This window comes from Odontesthes bonariensis, chromosome 18, assembly GCF_027942865.1.
Source record: "Odontesthes bonariensis isolate fOdoBon6 chromosome 18, fOdoBon6.hap1, whole genome shotgun sequence".
In the NCBI taxonomy this organism is placed as follows: Eukaryota; Metazoa; Chordata; class Actinopteri; order Atheriniformes; family Atherinopsidae; genus Odontesthes; species Odontesthes bonariensis.
The window spans coordinates 23,073,999-23,091,147 of record NC_134523.1 but is presented as its reverse complement, the minus strand read 5'-3'; the positions used below and the strand labels follow the sequence as shown (position 1 = coordinate 23,091,147).

At 38.4% G+C, this 17,149-nt stretch overlaps 3 non-coding genes across 3 annotated transcripts; 1 reads left to right on the top strand and 2 right to left on the bottom strand.

Annotated features, from left to right (window-relative positions):
* Nucleotides 1–4,175: 4,175 nt before the first annotated feature.
* trnac-gca (transfer RNA cysteine (anticodon GCA)) lies at nucleotides 4,176–4,247 on the bottom strand. The gene has a single exon. It is a non-coding gene; the product is annotated as a tRNA-Cys (tRNA).
* Nucleotides 4,248–4,370: 123 nt separating this feature from the next.
* On the top strand, nucleotides 4,371–4,442 carry trnac-gca (transfer RNA cysteine (anticodon GCA)). The gene has a single exon. It is a non-coding gene; the product is annotated as a tRNA-Cys (tRNA).
* Nucleotides 4,443–5,622: 1,180 nt separating this feature from the next.
* On the bottom strand, nucleotides 5,623–5,694 carry trnac-gca (transfer RNA cysteine (anticodon GCA)). Its single transcript has one exon. It is a non-coding gene; the product is annotated as a tRNA-Cys (tRNA).
* Nucleotides 5,695–17,149: the final 11,455 nt, after the last annotated feature.

Sequence of the window (17,149 nt, the reverse complement as noted above, 5' to 3'; positions counted from 1 at the left end):
GCTGTTTGCACTCAGTGTGGGAAAGATTTTAACTTTTGGAGTCAAATTTTTTGTTTTAATTAACTTTCACTGTCATCTCTGTGTAGTTGTGGCACAAACTTTGTATTAAATAATCAATTAGGGGAGTGTCTCCATCCATTCATAGATAAATATGGGAGTGAAATTCAGGTTTGTGCATTCAAAAAGCTTCACAATTGACATTTTATAAAAAAAAAAAACAGTTTACATGGCTGCTTAGATGACAAAAGTAAAAGGTTCACATATTTCTGTCATTGTGCACGCACAGTTTTAAGCATCTGCCCCCTGAACACACACAGAACACTATTTCGGAACCAAAGATTTACTTACTTCATTGTGAGTAATTGTAAATTACAAGGTCATTGTGAATTAGCCTCTGCCTTTAATCAAGATTTAATGAGCTCACTGAAAGTCCCTTAAAACAGGCAGGTTACGCTTGATCCAAATTGTTTTCATCGTGACATTTTTTATTTATGCTTTTTGTACATAAGTGACAACTGGCGGGATGTGTGGTCAGTCAAACAAACGATGAAATGATTAAAAAGACTCATGGTGACTGGTTTAACATGTAGATTGTTGGCTTTGGTTGCTTTTAAAGCAACGGACAGTGAGAAATAAAAAGGTAATTGTGCACATGTATGTGGGAGAAACTGACACTGCACAAACACAGTTGTGAGTACAATATGCTACACAGGGAGTGTGACCTGCAGCAGTATGAACTCCACTGGGATCAACGAGGAGTATCTGTCTTGAGTGAGAATGGATGAACTTTGAAATTCAAGCCTCGGGGAAGTAGAGACACAAATCTGTCAGCCTAGAGAAACAAGGTGAGGAAACAAGCTTTGTCCAAGGCAGGCTCAAGCTGTGAAAATGGCAGATCAACTGAAAAAAAAGAGGCTACTGAGAATGCGGTGACTCAGTCATATGACGGAGACTGAAGATGTTTCAACTGCAGGCCTCTTTTTAGCCAGAATCAGCTGTTTGCTGACTCTAACAGCTCCGTCGAGTTCCAAATACTGATTGTTGTAAAAATGAGGTCAGTACGTTTTCTCAGTAAAAAACATCACAGATAACCAAACATGTTGCCAGTAAAATGCAGAGCAAAATCCTCAGTAGTATAATAAAAAATCATTGAGTAAGTTAGCTGACCTCATTGATCAGGCCTCATGGCTTCCTTTTAAATTTGTAAATGAAATAACAGATGGCAATAAAGATCTTTTACTCACATTTTAGGGTTATGCGTCAGGCATAGTAACCAGGTACACCTCAAGAGTCCCCGAGCCTTTTGCATGATGCAGCAGATGAGAATCTTTCCACCGCTTTAAAGCTTTTACGCAGTTCTTTATTCTCCGCGTTGCTGTCAAACAATAAACATGATCTCACAGATGCAGCAGCTGAAATAGGCTCACAAGTTCTGCGCCTTAGGAGTGTCTTGGATTTTATGCTGACTGACTCGTAGCTTTCAGATGTTTATTGCTGTTTCAGTGTTACCCTGAGCACTTGTGCCACACTTGAAGAATGCTTTCACCTCTGGGAGAAGGTCCAGGAAAGACGCTGCTGAACACAGATTTTATTAACCTTTCAAGGTTCTGAATTTATTTGTTACCTTGGACTTATGCATGACAAACTTCATGAACAAAGTGTCCCTGTCTGAGGAGCTTCAGGCAAGTTGTTTGCTCTTTTGAAAGCCGAGTCTGTACTGTAACATTTTGTTTTGCAATTATTTGTAGAGTCTCTAGGTGAGAAATAAGGTGAAGCTTTAGAGGTAAAAAAAAAGAAGAGAGAGAAGTATTGATCTATAGCTTTCGAAACAAACTCACAGTTCAAACCTATTGGTCCAGGTTATCTTTCTAAAATGAGCACATTATAGACCTCAACATCTGCGATCAGAGTAAATGATTCATTTCTACTTGTCTGTTAGTTATCACAAATGTATTTAGATATATTTCAGTGATATTCTACATTGGGCCTGTATTTTCCTGTGGTCTCTCATAAGTATTTCCTTTTAAATGTTCTTAAGAGCAGATACTCTTTATATATTGTCTTGATTCACTTGACATTTAAGTGTCATTACACAAAGATGTACTTCTCTTACAAACTGTTATTAGATGTTTCATTTATACCTAAAGAGGCACATGGGTTCGCAAATGTGTCTGATCATTTAAAAGTAGTGCTCAGGAGTTTATGTCCAACCGCTTGGTGTAGTCAGAAGGGTCACAATGTTTTACTTGTGGCTCTCAAACTAATCTGTAGCCTAGATTGTTTTCATTGCTTTTTAACTTCTTACTGTTACAAATTTTCTACATTTGTATTTTTTTATTATTCTTATTTAATTTAATTTAAATAATTTGTATTTTTTTGTGAAGATTTGTATTTTTTTTATTTAATTAAAAAAAATTGTGAAAATTTGCATTTTGAAAAAATTATATTTTGTATTTTTTACATTTTGAATTTATTTTTATTTTTTGAATATTTTTTGAATATTTGCACCAACAGGAGTGATATCAGATTTTCGTTATATATATGCACTGTATATGTATAATGACAATAAAGGCTATACTATTCTATCCTAATCTATTCTATATGTATATAAATAACAATTGAACTTGGTTTTACAAAAAAAAGAATAAATAATAAAACAAACACATTCACAAACAAAGGTAAAATGGGTACTGCATTTTAATTACTTTAGTCATGTGTACGAGAGAGGCCATGTATGAAATTCTTTGTTAAAATTACTATTTCAAGATCGAGAATTCTTTATCTCAAGATAACGAAGTCTGTTTCAGAGTGATATCGGGTTAATTACATCATTGTCTCAAGATGATAAGGCTTCTTTTCTTGAGATAACATAAAATAAGTTTTGTTTGACTTAGTAAAGTTTATTTTACTGTAACTATAAAGTGGGATTGCCTTGAAGGGCAGCCACAGCTAGAAGTGTAGAGCAGAGGTCTTCAACAGGGGGTCCGCGAAATCTTTGGTTGATCAGACTATTTTTAACATTTCTTTTTTTTTTTTTTTTAAAACAGTTTTTTCTCACAAATTGTGTGCAAATGTGTGCCATCCACAGATGGTTTGAGGATTCATTGTCCCATCTACATGCATGTTTAAAGTTAAAATCTGTGGATTATTTGAATAGCTCAGTGTTGTATGCAAGATGTTTGTTCATAAATGGCAGTGGCACGGCCACCCTGTACCTTGCACATGTTTAAAATAAAAACATGAATATATTAACCTGTGTATTATTTGAATAGCTTAGTATTGAATGTACAATAACAGAGTAGCTATAATTATACACGGCACTAGGCCCCGTTAAATATAAAACACAATTGTATGCCATATAAATAGTAGGGGGGTCCCTGCTCCAACTCTCCATCAGTTTTGGGGTCCCTGGCCTGAAAAATGTTGAAGACCCCTGGTGTAGAGGATCTTCTGAAACTCTTATCAACGCCCACAGACAGAACTCAGTGAAACAAACAGAATTACACATACGAGCCTTGAGCTAATGTTATAGATCTACCACTCATTTTCAAGCCCAACATAACAACCTTGTGATCTCGATAAACCAAAGCTTGTTTCTCATGATAATGGACGACTACATGTCATGATCAGAAGAAGACACGAGGCAAATTTCTCTAGAAAACAAGATAAATTAACATGTTGTCATGCTAAAAAAATCTGCTTTCTTATCCCGAACAGAAAACTCAAATCGTGATCTGGATCTATAACAGTGTCAAGATAGTAGGGCTGGGCGAGTTAACTCGTTATTATCGCGTTAACTCATTAATTATTTAATGCCGACAAATATTTTATTGCGCATTAGCGCAGGTTTTATTATCTATTTTATTATTGTAAAAGTCTGTTGCTCACAGGGTTTTATTTTGTAAAAGTCTGTTGCTGTCTGCTGCGGAACCGGAAAAGAAGTAATTGGGGGATCCACCAAACATGGAGAAGGGTACGGAACTTTTACTTGGCTGATATACATTGATTTAATTGATCACTTCTCAACTTTAGTACTACCAACATAAACCCACAGTTAAGCCTGTTTAATATGTTTGCTTTAAACACTACTTTTGACTTTTCCTCAGTACTCAAAAAGTTTTTTTCAATTTCTTTAAGTATTGAGAAGATAACTAACCAGATATTGTCATAATTACAGGGGGCACCCAGATTTGAACTGAGGACCTCTTGATCTGCACTCAAATGCTCTACCACTGAGCTATACCCCTCATCAAGTACACATATTCTATCAATGACATCTTTTGTGTCGACATCGGAACCTGATGGTCACTGCTTCTGCCATATGGAATTGGAACTTTTACTAAAAAGTACTTGACAGAAACATCATACAGGGGGGTATAGCTCAGTGGTAGAGCATTTGACTGCAGATCAAGAGGTCCTCAGTTCAAATCTGGGTGCCCCCTGTTTTTCCAAGGATTGTTGGTTTAATATGTGATACACAGCAAAAAATAAAAATCTCCTTTACAATCTTGTGTCAGATGGGCTTTTGGAGTTGGTTCTCTTGCATGCCAAGTTGTAGTGATGAGAGGTAACAATTAACTGATCTTTGAAACTGCTATTGTTAACTTTCCAAAACGACTAATCCAAAAATGTATATATATAGATATATATATATACATATTAGGGCGTGGCAAGTTAACTCGTAATTATGGCATTAACTCTTTAATTATTTAGGTATTTAGGTTTTATTATTTATTTTATTATTGTAAAAGTCTGTTGCTCACAGGCTTTTATTTTGTAAAGGTCTGTTGCTGCCTGCTGCGGAACTGGAAAAGAAAGTAATCGGCGGATCCACCAAACATGGAGAAGGGTACAGAACTTTTACTACTACTGTAGACAACAAAGTATATGCTATATTCTACATGAATTTTTATGAATTTTTATGTTGTAGAGTTGTGAATTTATTTTATCAATGGAGAAATTGAGCAGCCTTGCTTTGTTGTCTACAGTAGTAGATCAACCCTCATCTTACATTGAAGCTCCCAGATCAAGGAAGTGACGTTGACGCAGCTTTAGCAGCAGAGAAGCTATTAGGCTTTTGTTGATAATAATAAACTCCTGGACTATGTACAAACTTCCAAATGTATCGTTTTGTGAGTACAGACCATATTTGTACTACTGTAGAAGTTTGGTGTCATGGCATGTGATTTTAGTGTGGTAATTTTGGAGATACTGCCAGGGTCCATTAGCGCTTGTACTAAGCTATTCAGAATAACTCAGTAACTCGGCTGATGTTCAGCCAATATTGGAAAAACTTGGCTGGATGTCATGGTTCAAATGACCCTAGGGTGAATCTACTCCGAACCATCACTTTAAGTAGCTTAGAGCGCAAGTTTACTTTTATTTAACTTTTTTTTCTTCTTCTTCCTCGTCGAATTTCTGTCGTCATCTGGTATAAGTGATACAATTGGCTATGAATCTCGCGCAAAGCAGCATGGGAAGAACCAGACGCCATTTGATAGACATTCGTAGCGCCCAATAAACGGCTCAAGGCATTCGTAAACCACGCCTCAAATACAAGAAAATGCACACCTAGTTCCCAGAGCATCATCTCATTGAGATTGTGGACATGTCAGCCAGGCTAGGGGGCACCCAGATTTGAACTGAGGACCTCTTGATCTGCAGTCAAATGCTCTACCACTGAGCTATACCCCCCAACATTTACACATATTCTATCAATGACATCTTTTTTGTATTCATCGGAAACTGATGGGCAATGCTTCTGCCATATGGAATGGGAACTTTTACTAAAAAGTACTTGATGGAAACTTCATACAAAGGGGTGATTAATTAGATTAAAAATTTTAATCGTTGCACAGTCCTACAAAATAGTTAGCTGCAGGCAAGTCCACACTCTTTAAATTTCCTACTTTTTTTTTTCATATTTCCTCCTTCGTGACACCAAGTTGATGTTAAGAAGTGGCTGACAGCCAATCAGCTGCTAATTCACAGAAACAATTGTGTTGATATAAGATAAGGATTTATTTTCTGTCCATTTCTGATGCTGTTGTCTTGGCTAGGACTTCGATCTCAAAGAGACTTATTTCTTATTAAATAAAGGCGATGATAGTACAAGTAGTGGTGGTGATAAAAAAAATTATTACATGGTTACAGCTGTCAGTGCTTGTGTAGGTCGATGGTGGAATTAAAAAGATAACAAGAGCTCAGTCAATCCGTTTCATATAGTTTTACATCAGTGTTATATAGAAAAGATGTCACTTACAACATGTTCTCAAGCAAAATTTGGGACCTCATCTTCAACTTTACAGAAAAGATGATTAACAACTACTGATTGTATTCTGACGCAGATAGTGGTCCTTGAAAAGTTAAAGTGGGTCTATAAGGGAGAAACACTTGTGGAGTCCCCCAGGGGTCAATTCTTGGACCTCTTCTGTTTAACTTGTATATGCTCCCTTTGGGTCAGATATTGCAGAACTTTAACATCAATTATCACAGTTATGCAGACGACTTTATGTGTCTCTGTCACCGGACGACTGCAGCCCAGCAGACGTACTGTGTCAGTGTCTGGAGGAAGTAAACACCTGGATGAGAGAGAATTTTCTACAATTAAATGAAGACAAAACTGAGATCATTCTGTTTGGGAGCAAAGAGAAGAGGGTCAGTGTTGGTAAATATCTTGAGACTCGGGACCTTACAATCACTGACCAAGTTGGTAACCTTGGAATATTGATAGACTCAGATCTTTTTTTTTAAAGAATTTTTTTGGGCTTTTTATGCCTTTAATGATAGGACAGTGTGAGAGAGACAGGAAGCAGGGGCAGAGAGATGGGGAAGACACGCAGCAAAACACAGCTCAGGGCGGGAATCGAACCGGGGTCCACTGCATTGAGGACTGTAGCCTCTGTACATGGGGCAGCTGCTTAACCCACTACGCCACTGACCGCCCCAATAGACTCAGAGCTGACTTTCAGCAGCCACATCACAGCTGTCACCAAGGCAGCATTTTACCATCTCAGAAACATCAACAGAATTAAAGGTTTCCTCTCCCAAAAAAACCAGGAGAAACTCATCCATGCATTCATCTCCAGTAGACTCGATTACTGTAACGCTCTTTTAACTGGACTTCCCAAAAAGAGCATTAAACATCTGCAGCTCATCCAGAACGCTGCTGCTAGAGTTTTAACCCGGACAAAGAGATCTGAACACATCACAGCAGTTTTAAAATCTTTACACTGGCTTCCAGTCAGTCACAGAATAGATTTTAAAAGCCTGCTGATGGTTTACAAATCCCAGAACGGTTTAGGCCCAAAATACATCTGTGATATGTTCAGAGAATATAAACCTAGCAGAGCTCTTAGATCCAAGGACTCAGGTCAGCTGGTCCAGTCCAGAGTCCAGACAAAACGAAGCAGCATTTAGCTGTTATGCTGCAAACAATTGGAACAAACTGCCAGTGGAGATTAAAAACATTTCTTTTCTCATGTGTCTATGCATGAAATCTGCACGGTATCTTTTAACTTATCCAGACTGTTGCTTGTTTTTAAATTCATTTAAATGATTTTATTTGTTTCTCTTTATATTCTTTTATGTATTTTTAATGCTTCTTCCACTCCCTGCTGCAATGCTTTCATTTTATGTAAAGCACTTTGAATTGTTTGTACATGAAATGTGCTATATAAATAAATTTGATTTGATTTTGATTTGATATTGTGTTAATATTTAATACTTAGATTCAGACTTGACTTTGAGGCTTCCCTTGGAAAAGAAACAACAACTCATGCTAAACACAAACTGATTGACGCTGTAGTGGAGGTGAGACTCATCATCTAGAGCAAGTCATCCATGAATCACTTGTTTGGTGCCTCCTATAGCCCGCGTATCAAAGTGAACCAGAAATTGCTCCAGTCACTGGGCCAGCCATCATGTGTGAATGGGCTGAATGAGAAGCAAGCTGTCAAGTGCTTTGGAGGCACTCACGGAAGCGGGCATTTATCAAAAGAGTTAGCGACAGCTAAAGTAGAATTACGAAGGCCCCATGAAATCAGCTTCTATTTTCAGTGTTTTTCCACGTAGGTCTTGTGCCACACGCCCCAAATACAACTTTAATCCAGCGGGTCACAGGCAACATGCTTAAACACTTCCCGAGTTTCCTCACCTAATTAGCAGACGTTTAATATGAAAGAACCAGCAGAACCGATATGAGGTGCTACTGCTTTGGCCTGTGAAACTGACCAATCAAAAGGACAGAGGTGGCCTCCCTGTTTCTACAAGAAAATGGTAAATATGTGGAAGTAAATGGCACCCAGCCAGCCTTGAGATGTGATTTATTCTGCAGAGAGAGGAGAATGCATTGCAGACACTGCCTCATTCTCAGCTGCTCATGTCCAGGTGTCCAGCCTATACTTTCACAATGCTCGGTTATTCATGGCAGACTTATGGGACATTCAATGAAAACTTTCCCCCACATTTTATTTTTATATCTTGGCAGATTTTTGCCCAATTTGACATTTAACAAATCCTTCAGACATCTTGTCACTGCTGGCAGTAGTGTCATATAGTTGTTCTTCACTGTCAGGCTGCCCTATATCTGGATTTTTATGATGCAAATTTCTTGCTCACTTCGTTTCAGTCCTCCATGGGGCAAACTGATAAGATCCTAAATGTCATGGAAAATGCTGGATGGGGCAAAAAGGGGCCTTTTCATTTAACTCCAATAGATGTACAGGCAAAAAATAAACAAAGGATCAATAAAATCAAAGTAGATGGAGCCTTGAACAACACAAGTCAAACTTTACCTGATTATTTAATAAATCTTTTATCGCTGTTATGTCATCTGTCTGCTTGCTTAAATTATTTCTTCTCTTGTGTTTGCCATAAAATGTTTTGCTTCTTCATCCTGGTAAATATTAATTCCAGGTTGGTTATGTAAAAGCATCAATAAATTTCGACGCTCCTCAAAAACTTGGTTTGTCCTCTCAATGAAACAATCAAATATGTTGTTTATTAATCCCTACTTTTGTCTTCCAAAGTAAATTTCTGATTTCGTGCAGATTTATTTAAGATTACAAGTTAACAACCCAATATTGGAGGTGTTCAGTTTGCCAAATGCTTTAACTAAATGTCAACAATAGATGACTGAGTGTACTGACATGAACACGGGAAGCTGAGACCTTAAATAGACAGCTGTTACTCTACTTTGTACTGTAAGTATTACATTTAATTGGTGTTGACAGGAAGATCTTAGCAAATATTCTCCTTAAATTATTCAAAATTGGATTGTTTTTGTATCCTTTTAAAGCCTAAATGTATGGATTCAGCTAGTGACTCCCAATAAGCCTCTTCAAATAACGTATTCGCTTTGGTTTTATACAGTGGTGTCAAAAGTACACACATTTGTTACTTAAGTAGAAGTATAGATACTGCAGTTTAAAAACACTTTGGTAAAAGTTGAAGTATCAACTTGACCTTTTTACTTAAGTAAAAGTGAAAAAGTATGTGCTCCAAAACCTACTTAAAGTATAAAAGTATAAAGTAACCTTTAAATAATTTTTTTTTTAAAACCCACACACAAAAAGGTTGATGCCACTATATGAATTGCAAGCTTAATTTGAAAACTGATTAGTTCTACATGTGGCCCAAGACAACAATCATAAAACCATTACTGTCAAAGACAAAGTCACTCAAGGAGCATGTTCTTTCTCAAACTTTATTGGAATTCAGTCTCATCAAAAAAAAACAAAAAAAAAGTCTTACTGCCTGAAAAAATATATAACTATGCCAGTTGTTATTCCGAAAACATCAGAGGCAAGGCTAACGCCTTTGACAATTGTTAGCTGCTAACCGGGCATGTCTTGGCATGTTCCTATGCTAGCCAAGCTGCAGCAAAATATATCAATTATCAGTTCACAGTTCGGTGGTAACAAAGAATAAGCTTATATTTTACCTCTACATGTTTTTTCAAATTGGAGGGAGAGTTCTTGAACGCCAAAATTATGTGGGTCTTGGGTGTGCAGAGTTTACATTGCACATTACATTGAGTCATTTTTGCACCTGACTATTTTGAAAAAGGATAGGGCCAAGGATGAGGAAGGTCTCTTTGGTCTCCGTCTCCATCTCCCGATACGCTCTCGCCTGTGTCCGACCTTTCAGACATTTCGCCATCTTTTTCTGAATCTTTTTCTGAATCGGACATTTTGCGTAGCAGCTTCGCGTTTGCAGTTAGTTGTAGAACACCTGCTCGCTTCTGACGAATGACGATTTAATTTGACAAATAGCCTAACCAATGAGTGTTTGCGTTATATGATTCATCCAATTACACTCGTTCTCACTAGGTGTGGATGGCGCACATGACGTGAAATACATAAACATTAAACTGAAGCCAAGAGTAACGAGGCTGTTTGTTTTGAAAATGTAAGGAATAGAAAGTACAGATACTTGTGTGAAAATGTAATGAGTAGAAGTAAGAAGTAGGCAGAAAAATAAGTAATGGAGTAAAGTACAGATACCTAAAAAGTGTACTTAAGTACAGTAACGAAGTATTTGTACTTCGTTACTTGACACCTCTGGTTTTATATTAGTTTTAATACTGTTATGGCCGGGCAGTCACAGCAAAGTGGAAGATACGTAAAACATCTACATAAAGGATTGTGTTCTCATGGAAAAGGAAGGTATGATAATAGCTGCACATGCTCAAAGCTACAATGCTGATATGCCACAGCCGAGACTGATTGAAAGTCTCTTTTACAAGAGTCTTCAAACCAAGAAATGTAGCGGATAAGCTGTAGCTATGCAGTGATACATAAACTCCACACCTACATTAGAATATACAGAATAAATCTGTGCAGACACGTTAAATAATGAATTACAGAAATGTCAGAATTTGAATTAAAACATTTCTGTTTTTAATTAACTTTAATCACAGGTCAAAACAGGATCAGAAAAGGTCAGTCATAACATTTTTCTACCAGATGAGCCTGGCTCAAATTGAATTAAAATCTGTTTGGATTCATTTACTGAGACCAGCACCTTTTAGATTCTGGTGGATTTGCAGTTGATTGCAAGTGGCGAGAAAGCCATATTTAGGTGCCCTTTTTTTACAAATACCATACGGGCTTAGGAGACAGAGAGATGGGAGGATAAGTCTTAAGATAAGGCAAAGGCAGCTTCTGGTGCTCCTCTGAAGGATTTGCTGCAGGTAAGACTAGAGCAAACCAACAATAGTTCTGAAAATGTAAATATCCCAAAGATTAAGTCTACAGGAGGATTAAACACACCATCTGACATAAGCACACAACATGCAATGGTGTGTGGGATTATCAGGCCTGTCATGGACCTCAGCACTCCGTAGAAGTCATCATCTTTCTGTCACATCCATGGGGTTTTTGCCATGTTTTTAGTTCCTGTTTAATTCTTAGTTTTACCATGCTTCAGTTTTCTGTCATGTCTTTAGTTTTTAAGCTCATGTTTAGTTTTTAGTTTTGTCATGTTTTAGTTTTCTAGTCCAGGTCCATTATTTAGTTTAGCCATGTTTTCCCCATAGTTTCTGTTGCTTTGTCATCACCTTCATTCACTTTACCTGTTTTTTCCCTCAGCTGCACTCACTCACCTATCACTCAGTCAGTTTTTAGTTTCCAGGTTTCCTCATTGTGTTTGCCAGATCCTACCCATCAATATCCTTCATGCCACGCCAAGTAAAGTATATCATGTCGAGTCAAGTTCTTTGTTTTTTTCTCAGCCATAGTAATGTTTTGTTTTCTCACAGTTTAGTTATTGTCATCCAGCTCAGCCGCGCTTTGTGTTAAACTTTGTTTTTTGGAATAATGAATCAAGTTTGCTTTTTGAAGTCTGCATCCGTGTCCTTTTACGCCTCGCACCACTCAAACCTGACACTTTCAAATTAAGGTAGGGTGCAACTTTCAGTTTGTATAAATCACCAAGTATGTACGTTATGTATTTTTAATGTGTTTATCAGACATAAAAGCAGAAATTTATTCCTAAAAATTATCATATGATAAGATCATAGGTCAAGGTAATCATAAGAGCTTGAATGAGGGCGACTGGACTTCTTTTTGGATCTTTGGGACCCTCTCGTCCGAAAGGCTTCTTCAGGTCAAAACTAGATGGTGGGGAGTATCGGCTTATAAGCAGAGAGCATCAGTCACATGTGTCACTGCCCCCCCTGACCAATGTGCATGTCGTTAGGGTCATTATCACCTCTGAATATTAATTATCTTAATCAAAACTCTCCCTTTCAGGCAGGTCGACAATCCAGAAGTCCAGTTGCCCTTATTCAAGCCCTTATGATTGTCATGTGTTAAGTAGTCCAGTTGATCCTTGAGCATCAGGTCCTGTTTTTTGTTGCTAGTGAAACCCTCTCAGGTACACTCCATAATGTCATAGATTTATTTTCTTTCTCTTTCCTTGGACAATGTTTCTAATGTTTCTCACACCACAAATTAGTTTCTTTCATGGCTGAAAAGGGCCTGAAAGACAGTTTTCAAGCTGTATGTTTCGATCGTCCTACACTGTTCTTTGCTTCGATATTACATGACCTACTGTGTCACAAGCTGCAGAATAATCAATACGAATAGTTGTGCAATGTAGCTTGTTGTTGATGGAGTTGGTGACATAATTTATTACTTTTCAGGCTGTTGTGCCTTTCTAAAGCCTGAATGGAAAGTCTGATAAAATATTAGTGGATAGAATATCCAATTTCATGCTACAGTTGTTGCAACACTTCTGTAAAACCACCTCATGATGGGGCAATGAGGAAAAGTCAGGAGATACTAAAAGTCTTAGACAAATTTGAGAATTTCTTGAATCAAATTTTGTTCTTTATTTTTTTGGGGGCAACTTTCAACAGAAAAGGGGTATGCTTCTCTTTTTAGGAACATAATTTTCCCTCCCCTCATTAGGTACAAAGTGTTGTCAGATTGCTAGAAATTCAGTAATGAGAGGTCTACTCTTGATTTCCCCAGTAAAATGCATGAAGTTTTTGTTTTCAAATTTTTCATAATCAGCGAAGCCCGGAGCACCGACTGAAGAAACTGGGGTGGAAGGTGGACACACAGTCCTCACACTAGATTTGTAGCCTGAGGGGATGTGTTAATAACATTTTTCTTTTCACCTGGCAGAATCCAAGCCCCTGCTCAGTGCTTTTTCACCAGGACACATTCTCTCTCTCTCTCTCTCTCTCTCTCTCTCTCTCTCTCTCGCTTTCCTCTCAGTGGAAATAATTGAAAAAAGAAACTGGCACTCAAAAAAAAAAATAGATAAATAAATAAAAGCTGTGTGGAGAGAAGCCATATATGTGTAATCTGCAGAGGCACAGGGCCCCTCAATTACTTAAATTACATATTTTTATGAAAAAAAACCTGCTATGTGTTTGAGAAAGCTAAGCCCTGTTTTACTGCTTCTGCCATACAGCTGAAACGACTGCTAATGGTAAAAATGTAGGCTAGGATATATTGACATTTATCAAGCAAAATGATTAGGAATGTTTTTTAATAGATTTAGTCATGATTGTAATACAAAATCCAAGTCTCATTATTAAACCATTACTCATTTGCTTTCTTCTGAATACCACAGTAATAATTGATAAAGAAGTGGTCTGTCGGGCCCTGTTGTGCACCTGCCATGAGTGCCTGGTCAGCACACTGTATGACAATAACTGGGACTGTCAGAGAGATCTGAATATTTCTGTCCACCGTTTCCAGAGAGTGAAGATTTGTAATCAAATTTACTCTCAAATTTGTACCTTACAATAAAGCCTGTGACTCTGATGCTGGCAGGTTATCGTCAGTGCATCAGTCAGCTTGGATGTTTGCAAGAAGCTCAAGCATAACCAGACTCCATCATTCTAATCTGATTTAGACAGAAGTTTGCTACTTTATTCGGTCCCTGTGCCTTGTTGTCATGTTGCAATCAAAGAGGCTCTGCCACAAACTGCATCTAAGCCATCTCTCACTGCACATTCATATTTTAAGCTTGGCACCATTTGCTGACACGCCGGACTCCTGCATGCTTGCCGCTGTTGTGCAGCAATAACGTACTTGCAGTCGCTCATGATAAATGACTCTGTACAGGCACAGAAAGCATAGTGCTCGCTTTAGCTTTCATTTTGAGTTAAACTGCACTGTTTGACATTGTGCATGAGATCACTTTAAATGATCCCACGCTGCCAGGGTCAGGGTTAAAACTTCGGTGTGAAATTCTGCTGGGTTACAGCTTATCAGCAGTAACTGTCAGTGAGCCCAGAGTGACTGTGTTGAGCTGAATAATGTTGTCATCCTAAGCTGTTCATGTAGTGCACAAGTTCATTTAGAACAACCAGGTCTATGAACATATTACGTTAAGTCAAAGGGATAGTTCGCCTCTTTTGACATGAAGCTGTATGACATCCCATGTTAGCAACATCATTTATGAACATTTTCTTACCCCCTGCTGCGTCCTGTGAGCCGAGTTCCAGCCTCGTTTTGGCGTTGACGAAGGTAGTCCGGCTAGTTGGCTGGGGCTTAAAAAATAAATCGTTTTGCTTCTCAAAACGATATGCGTTCAAAAGAGTAATACATTTGCATCACAAAATGGTTCATCCAGAAAAAGTCAGACCTCACATTCGCTTGGCGCTATTTTCTCTCTCCCTTCATATCACTGCGTGCTGCCACCTGCCGACAGCCGCGTCTGTTAAGGTGTTTACTGCTCGGAAGCAGGGGACTGCTGGGTCTGCACTTCGGTCTGCACGGTCTACACAGCAGTGATACAAAGGTAGAGAGAAAATAGCGCCAAGCGATTGTGAGGTCTGACTTTTTCTGGATGAACGATTTTGTGATGCAAATGTATTACGCTTTTGAACGCATATTGTTTTGAGAACCAAAACGCTTTATTTTTGGGGCCCCAGCCAACTAGCCGGACTACCTTCGTTAACGCCAAAACGAGGCTGGAACTCGGCTCACAGGACGCAGCGGGGGGTAAGAAAATTTTCATAAACAATATTGCTAATATGGGATGTCATACAGCTTCATGTCAAAAGAGGCGAACTATCCCTTTAAGAATTAAGTTCAGATTCATTGTCATGTAGATTCAGGGAAATGCACAAAAATACTCCTCCACATTTAACCCATGCAGGTTGGCACCTGTTGAACACACATGCTCACGCACAGGGTCACACACTCATGGAGACAGGTGCCACACACTGGAGCGGTGGGCAGCCAATCACAGCGCCTGGGGAGCATGGGGGTACAGTGCCTTGCTCAAGGACACCTTGGCCGTGGCAAGGAGGTGGACTGACGCCCCCCCTGCTGTTAGTTCACCAATCTTTGAGTGGCGAGAGTGGGAATCGAACCTGCCAACCTTCCGGTTATTGGAGGACTGACTCTAACCACTGAGCCACGACCGTAAAAGAAGAAACAATGCACAGGACTCTTCTTTTAGAGCATTTTTTTTGGTCACAGTCTTATTGTGGAGCATGAAAAGTAGCAAATTAATTGTGCTGAAGTGTCGCAATTAAAATTTCTACAAACTCGTATTCTATTCTGGTGTGTTGTGATCAAGAGATAAGATAAATGTTTAGCTTGTGAAGTGAGTAGATGCCTGTACGCTTGTGTAAATTGAGCCTTACACTGAAGCAAATACTGTGTTCAGGTTAAGATACTATTTGTGTGCTTTCACTCATCATGTCTTATTAACAGTTTGTGTACTTGAACGCCACCTTCACTGTATTTTCTTCTCCAGTTTATTTGTACTCTGGCAGACAGGCTTTTTAAGCCCAGAAGTTGATTCCTGGCATTCAGTTCACATTAACAGCACCGCAGGGTCAACAAGAACCAAGATGGTCACATTTCTGTCTGTCTGAGCCAGCTTCATATAAGTAGGACCTATTTTTAAATGTTTTTGAGCCAGCTGCCTGGTCAAGCAACAGGCAGCTGTTCATATTTACGCCAAGAAAACAACATGTATCGAGTTAGCTGAGGAAAGAACAAATGTTAAAAAAAAAAAAAAGAAAGTATGCTACTAGTTCTGCCTTTTATCTCTCTCTCACTCTCTCACACACACATAAAAGTCAATTAACAATTATGGGCTGGTGGAAGATAAAAGCATGTGCAGAATCATTTCATACACTCTGCGGTTCAGTCAATGGTGAGAGTTTGAATCCAGATAAAGCTACAAAAGCTAATTTCCCCCCTTTTCGGGCTAAAAGTACTGAGATCTGTAACTGGACAATGCTGCAGAATCATTGAAATAAACTCTAACACTGGCAATTACTCACATCTTACAATGTAATGGCTTTCGAGCAATCTATGATCATGCAAGTGATAAGGGTGATGCATGCAAACATCTTCTTCTGAAACTCTTTTGTAGTAATTCCATGTGGGGTGCAGCAGTTTTGACAAAAGAGGAAAGAAATAAATGAGCAAATGCAAACGATTTCAAGATTTGGCTGACTGACCTAATCTAAGATTGTTGAGAGCTAAATCAGTCATTGTTTTCAGATGGAGAATGTGGAGTGAATGTGTTTTAAATGGGAGAAGGAAAGAACAGAAGTTGTAAAGAACAAGCTCAAGCAATAATTATCATCTTCTTCCCTCTGGGCACGAGGGAAAGCAGCGGCAAAAACCAAGACGTTTATTTTCTTTCTGTCACAATCGGGAGAAGAAATTGCAAAAATGTGAAGTGGATGTTTTTCATTGTAGTTCATTAATCATCTTTACAGGCGTTGAATGCTGATTTAAGATTAGCATTCAAAACAGGAAGGGCATTGTTACAAATTTAGCACAGAGTAGTCAAAAGAAGCACAAATCTAAATATACATCTGTGTGTGTGACTCAGATACACACAGATACACCTTTAGTGTTGTGTTTTTTCTTTTTTAAGTTGTGTCATCTTTTTAATGACACATGACTGGAGGTTGAGGTGATGCACAGCTCCATTAAATAAAAACAAACTACTGACAGTACACTACAGTAGTCCACACATCTTCCCGTTTGGAGGCAGAGATGATGAGAAGCTGCTTGGACCCGAGCACCATGAAAACTACGAAATGAAGACAGATTGCTGCTCATGATGTGTTTGCAGAACAAAGATGTAAACACATAGCGCTGAAGATGTAACGACTACATTCCTAAGCATAAACTTTAAGGCCAAAACCTAATTC